The following is a 6,800-nucleotide window of genomic DNA, read 5'->3' as shown; positions in this document are numbered from 1 at the left end:
AATGCACTTTCTGAACACTGTGTGATTGAATAATTCTGTGCATTTTTCAGTTTCAGCCTTTTTTTGTAACAGGTGCAGCTGCTGAGAATTATTTTTGTTTAACTGGTTTGGCTAGTGTCATTGTTATGTCTGCAAAGCATAGCCAAGGAAGGAATACTTAATTTTATAAGTTTTTTTTATCAAGCTTGCTTAATATTGTGCACAGCATGCAACCTCAAAATATTATTCTTATTGTTTTTTTATTTATTTATTGTATTTTTTTAGTAATAAAAATATTTCTGTTGAATTTTAGAGTCTTTGTTTTTTATCCTTGTTGTATCGAAAATGGTATCGAGTATCGAATATTTTACTTAGTATCGGTATCGAGTTGAAAAGATTAGTATCGTGACAACCCTACTTTCTCACTTCAAAATAGATACAAACTACTTTTTACCCACTGATCACAGCAAATATAGCCGCCACTGTTACAGGCAAAGAAAGGATAGAGTAGCTCTGCCCCACAACGCATCAGACCCATTTTTTCCACTGTGCATCAGAACTAAACTTGTACAACCATAAAAAATGAAGCAGCAGGCGCATTTTTGCTGCTCTTGCTGCTTTAGGTGTGAACAATGCTTAACAGTGGTTAGCTTCCAGCCATGGTGTCCTGCACAAGCATTGGAGGGTCGATTCGTTCATCTGTCAGGGTAGGCGCACAGGGGGGAGGGACAAGTAGACGACCATGATTGACGTGTCAACCAATCGTGTACAACGAACCATCTTTTCTGATTGTTTGGGGTTATTTATTGATTTCTCACTGTAGCAGGGACCATTTATTGTAGTCCCACTTCCAGACCTTCTATTTCACTGCTTGCTAAGTGGCTGTGGGGAGATCTTTAAGCCCCATGGTATAAAATGCGTCAAAAAAGATCTCCTCCTCCAGCACCTTTAACACTATGTATCCAGAGCTGTCTGACAGTCTGGTATGTTGTTATTTTAAAAGATTAAAATAAATGTATACCAAAAAAAAATGCATACCCAAATTAATATTTTGAAAAAAGGGTAAAATTTTATTATGATTCTGTTTAATAATATTGAAAACATGGAAGAAAAATCAAGCATCCATGACTGAAGTTCTCATCATACTCAATAAATTTGAATGAGATTTATTCACTGTAACATTGAATTTTCTTTTGAGATTAATAAAGTAGTTTTGAAATAAATTGAATATGCTAAGTGAAGACTTTTAGTTTAATAAGAAATTACTTTAACCCTAAAAGATATGGCATGACAGCATCACAAAAACAGTTTGTAATGCAAGTAAGACATAATGGAGCTTACTATTAGTTTTGATTTCCTCTATATATGCATTAGATGTTCTGTCATATTTAGCTTTAAGCATCATTTTCTGCTATTTAATAAATGGATGATGTTATTTTTTTTTGAATATGTTTCTGAGACACGACATGGGGAGGCAGATAAAGGGAGGATGACATGCAGGAAAGGGCACATTTTATTTCCCTTTAAAGCCGAGATTAATAAAAACCAGGTTTATACTTATACAAACCCAACAAGTGTCCTGCTTTTGTGGCTTTTCCTGCAGGATGGATAAATGTTGCAGACAATACGAGGCTCTGCTTTGTTTGCTGAGCTGCAGCTTTAGAGCAAAAAGGGACTGTGGGGATTTGTTCAAGGGAGTAATTGGACACAATAGCAACTGCAAAATTGATTGCAGCTGCTGTAATTACAAGAAATATGGGACAATCAATTTTTATTACATATTTGATATAGTGAGGTGTAAAAAGTTCAGGAGTGATCCTCCTGTGCTTTAAAACATTTTGCTGTATATTTTTTGAGCTAATGAACCAAGGGACTCAGATCTCAGTAACATCTCAATCGCAGCAGTGACTGCACAACAGCATTTCAAAACAACTTACTTCAAATATCTGTGGATTGAAGCTGAAATAAACATTTTATTGCTCTTTATAGATGCCTGCTAAGACAAGTGACTGTTATGCCACTGTGAACGAAATAGCATTGATACATGAACACTTACGTACGCCAGGAACATTTAAAATCTGGCCAAGGTCATTTTAATGTACATAGTACCTAAAGGTGAGTTTACATAGAAAAAGTGTGTCTGCTTTAAATTTAAAGTCTGTGGTGGATTGTGTCAAGGGACTTCGAATATGGAAGAACGGGAGTGTCACTAAAAAACAAATCGAACCCTTTCATATTTAACAGGCAAATTATACAATAAGAAATCCAATTTGGAAAGTTTTTTTTGTAATTGCTTAGTTAAAGTTCATAATGAGGAAATTAATTGATTAATCTGTTATTGAATACTGCAATTTTCAAATCCTATTTCAAAATCAAGATTTAAAATCCACAATTCATGGTTCCGATTACAAATACCATTCTTTATCAAACATTTAAAGAAGTAATTTCATTTAGCCACTTACATTTTCTTTTATTTCTTACTGCACTCTTTGTTTTATTTCATGTTTTTTATTTATTAGTCTTTGTGTTTTTATGTGTCTTTAATATAATCTTACAGAAAATAAAAAAAGTGAAATACATAATCATTTATTATCATTATGAAGGACTCCTAAGAACGTGTTAGATATAAACGTACCATAAGGCTATAGGCGCACAATTCTGTGTGTTTGATTAAAAATCTAATCTTTTTGGAGGGGCTATTATATTAATAATTAAATGTTGCTATCATACATAGGTGTGATTGGTTTGGAAATCCAAACATATGCTCAGAAGGAAAAAATAGACTTTAAACAGCTGCAAACTGATTGCAATGTACTGTTCTTTTTTTCCTCTCATGGACATTTTTTGAATTTTCTTGGCACTGAAATGTACTTTAAAGTTGCCTTGCCTTTGCAGTGTTGGGGAAAGAAACTGGATGTTGGAGCTCTGACAATCACTTAAAAGTTCTATAAAATGCAGCATGACTGTTCAAACAACAACTGCTTTCAGAAATATTAATTACCTTGCATTAATGGAATATTTTTTGTAATGTAAAAAGATAAAAATAATTTCAATTTAAAAACTCAAACGAAGAGAAAAGACAATTAGAAGAAATCTAGTGATACAATTACTTTGTCTTTGGCTCTCAGACCTCGGCAGGAAGTATAGCACTTAATTTAAAGGTATACTATGCAACCAGTGTTGATTTTCCAGCGAGGCTCCCCCCAGAGGGCGAAAGTAAAAGTGCACTGTCGTAAATATGCTCAGCTGTTCTCCTGGTTTCTCCGTCAAGCCAGGCGCGGTTGTTTTGAGCTTAGCAACAAATCACCATGTCTACTGCGGAAAGTGACTATTTTGTTGTTTTGTTTTCATACATTATTTGTTATGCATGTGTCTAAATAACAAAGATTGTAGTTAGCCAAATTCTCACCGTAAAGCAAGACTGACTCTCGCGATGCACGAGACTTCTGAGCCTGTGGGTGCGGGCCGAGGGCTCCTGCAATTGCAAGTGCGGTATTTCCCCTACAGACCACCAGGGCGGCCGAGAAAACCTTTGGTTGACCTGAAATTACTAATTTAATCATCCAAAATGTTATGGAACACATTAATTAACTGAAAAATGTTGCATAGTATGCCTTTAATAGATATGCATGAACAGGAGCAAAGAATAAGACTGTTTCCCCCCCAGGCCTGAAAGTGGTGGTGGAGTGGAGATGAAGTTGCCCAGTCTGTAGACTGCTGGCTAGCTAGATCCAGTGGACTGTGTGAGCTGATACTAGAGCTTCACTCAGGGACCTGGAAGATGGAAGTCCAGTTTGGATAACACAGGTTGAGAGAACCTGTCCATGATGAGCAAGCATGAAGCGACAGCGGAGAGGAAAATCTCCCCGTTGGGCAGAAACCTTTTTAGGAATTCAGTTTGCGTGGGTTGTTTGTGTGTCTCTTCTCTCTCCACCACCAGGTGGTTCCCTGTCCTCCCTGCACACCTGCGGCTCGTTGGTTTATTACTGGAGGAGTACTTGAGCAGTGGGCTGTCACTACCTCGAGGCCAGAGTCGTTGCTAGTTTTGGGTACTCTAGCCAAGCTGAGATTAGCTGAGTCTAACCTGAGTCTTGTTTCTCTGAGTCTTATGTTGTTTTTGTCTTTGCTCTTCAGCAGGAAGTCTTTCTGTGTAACTGGATACCTGGACCTTCTCCCCCTGGAAGGATTTACTGAGTACACACTAAACAGGGGAAAACCTCCACATGATCCATTCAAGTTCCCATTGGAAATCCAAGTGACAGTCCGCTCCATTACTCCTCCGGGAACAACGTGTGTTTACCTGTCCGCTCTCCAACGAGTTCCCTCTTCTCTGGATAAACTCACACAGACTGGATTCAAGGATTGACAAGAGCCCCCTCAAACGTGAGTCCCATACCAGCATAATTCAAGCCACAGTCTCATTTCCCACGGTCCCTGAACTGATCTCTGTGATCTCCCCTTCAGACTTTCCAGTTCCGGTTCACCAGTTCTCTGAGTTCCATATCCAACCGCCGTTCACATTGCTACAAATAAACCTGTTAAACTTTTCTCCATGTTCTCTGAGTGGTGTCTCTGCATGTGGCTCAGATTCCTTAAACTGATTATGACAAACCTCTGGCAGAACCAGGCTCAACATGGCGGTTTTCTGCCAGACCGGTTGAAATGAGACGCGGAACGCCGTAAGAGTCCGGGAGGAATGAAACTCTGCTAAAGTTTTAGCTACGATGGTGAAGGAGGGGCTGGAGGTGGGTTGAAACGGGGTCATCTGAATGAAGCCACACAGTGCAACCACCGCCTACGCACTGGGTAGCAGATAGGTTGCAGATTGGAGGCCTTTTAAGATGGACTTTGGATGCCGATTGGCTTTCGTGGAGGCGTGGTTCAAAGCTGATTGGCTGCATCGCAGGTGGATGTAGTAGAGCAATCAGTTTCTTCAGTTCAACTTCCTCCTAGGCTCCATGCTTTAAAACTGCTGTGAAAAAGTCTGATTTCAGAGTCATAGAGGATTGGATTTGGGTCGCATTTGCCTGCAGTGTAAATTAAGCCTAACAGTCATATGAACAACAAAAACAAGGTGTTTGCTTTCACCTTGGAAAATATGTTTAAGTTTAAAATCATTTCCAGTTTCCAAAATAATTTTCCATATCAAATCTTTTTTTATTTTCAGTTTATAATAAAAAATACTTTTAAACAAACCTTAAGGCTCCACTTTAGCTCCATAGGAACAGAGTGAACTGGAATGAAACTTCACATTTAGCCTCTGTTGAAATCTCATAAGACAATCTGCTGCTCTAGTGTTTCGTAAAGCTAGCTGATTAACTAAATTCTTGGACCTCTTGTGATGTAATTAACCTAAATATGCGAAAAGCAGAACAATAGGGTTTGTTTTTGTCTGCTTTAGAAAAAATAAGGATTTTGTGGAATTTGACAGAGGGGAATTCAGACTTAACCATTTCCTTAATGACAGACATTTGTCAGTCAAAAAGAACTACACTGCTGCTATATTCTTTTAACAATCAAAAAAACCTTCAGGCCAAACACACAAACTTAGTAACACATCCAATAAAACTAGGATTATTTTCCTAATGATAACTTATCTGATAAATAATAGGTGAGTGGCAGCCTAGTGAGTTCTGAGTTCAAGCCCCACTCCCACAGACTGCCACTCTGGTCCTTGAGCAAAGACCCTTAACCCCACACTGCTCCCTGGGCGCTGCGCAATGGCAGCCCACTGCTCCCCAAGGGGATGGGTTAAATGCAGAGAAATCATTACTTGTGACACTGTAATGACAATAAAAGCTGGGGGGGAAAAAAAAACTATAATTAAATGGTCAGTTCATGTATCTTTTGGTTTTTCCTTTTAAACAAGGGTATAATTGTTATATTTCTTTTTTTATATAGAAAAATACAATTGAAATTCAAAGTTTTTTTCTTTTCTGGTTTCTAAACGGGATAAACAACATTAGAACAATACATTTTTTAGGTAAAAAATAATGAAATCCCTCAAACCTCAAATACCAAAATCAAATATTCCGCTTTTTTTTTCTTTTTTAATATTTGTCTAATGTCTGTTTTACAAAGAAGAATCTAATGAACAAAAAAATAAACAGACTGTGAGCTATTTCTGATTCACTCATATTTAATTTCTGTAGGAAATTTAAAAAAGCAAATTGTAAACAAAAAAACAATATATGAGGAAACTATTCCAAAGACGGGTGTAGCACAACAATGTAGAATCTAGTGAGGTTTTTCAGTGGTGAATGTCACTAAATGTGTAACTCACCAGCATGCAGTGGAATTGAAGTAGTATCCAATGTGTCTTTTAAGTTGATCTCATCTGTCTCTGAGAAAAAAAAGTCAAGCCCAACAACATTACCGGCCTTTCAGATCAGTTTATGCAGCCTGCTGGCATCCACATTCTGCTGCTCCAGGAAGAGCTCTGGTGACCACAAACTCATATTTTAATCCTGAGCTTCATTTGACAGACATTGGAAGACCAGCACAGTCTGTTTAAATAAATTACTTCCCCCTCTCCTTTTAAGAGTCTCTCCTCACTCCAGTTTATTAGAAATTTGCACCCCAAGATATTTGTAATCATTGGCGCTCCCAGATTCACCCCCCTGAAACAGGAGCTACAGTTGTCCTAGTCCTCATTAGATCAACCAGCAGTTACATTTTCGAATCTGTGAGCTGCAGGGGCTTGCTCACTCACTGCTTGCTGAAGAAAGTAAACGTAGAGCAGCTGCTGCTAGCATGCTGTCACCAAAGTCACCAACAAAACTGGAGCAAGTACAGATCTGTGTCTTGTCATTAAAAAAAAA

This window comes from Cyprinodon variegatus, unplaced genomic scaffold, assembly GCF_000732505.1.
Source record: "Cyprinodon variegatus isolate N-32 unplaced genomic scaffold, C_variegatus-1.0 Scaffold81, whole genome shotgun sequence".
Lineage (NCBI taxonomy): Eukaryota > Metazoa > Chordata > Actinopteri > Cyprinodontiformes > Cyprinodontidae > Cyprinodon > Cyprinodon variegatus.
The sequence above is the reverse complement of the archived record's forward strand: the minus strand, read 5'-3'. Positions refer to the sequence as shown.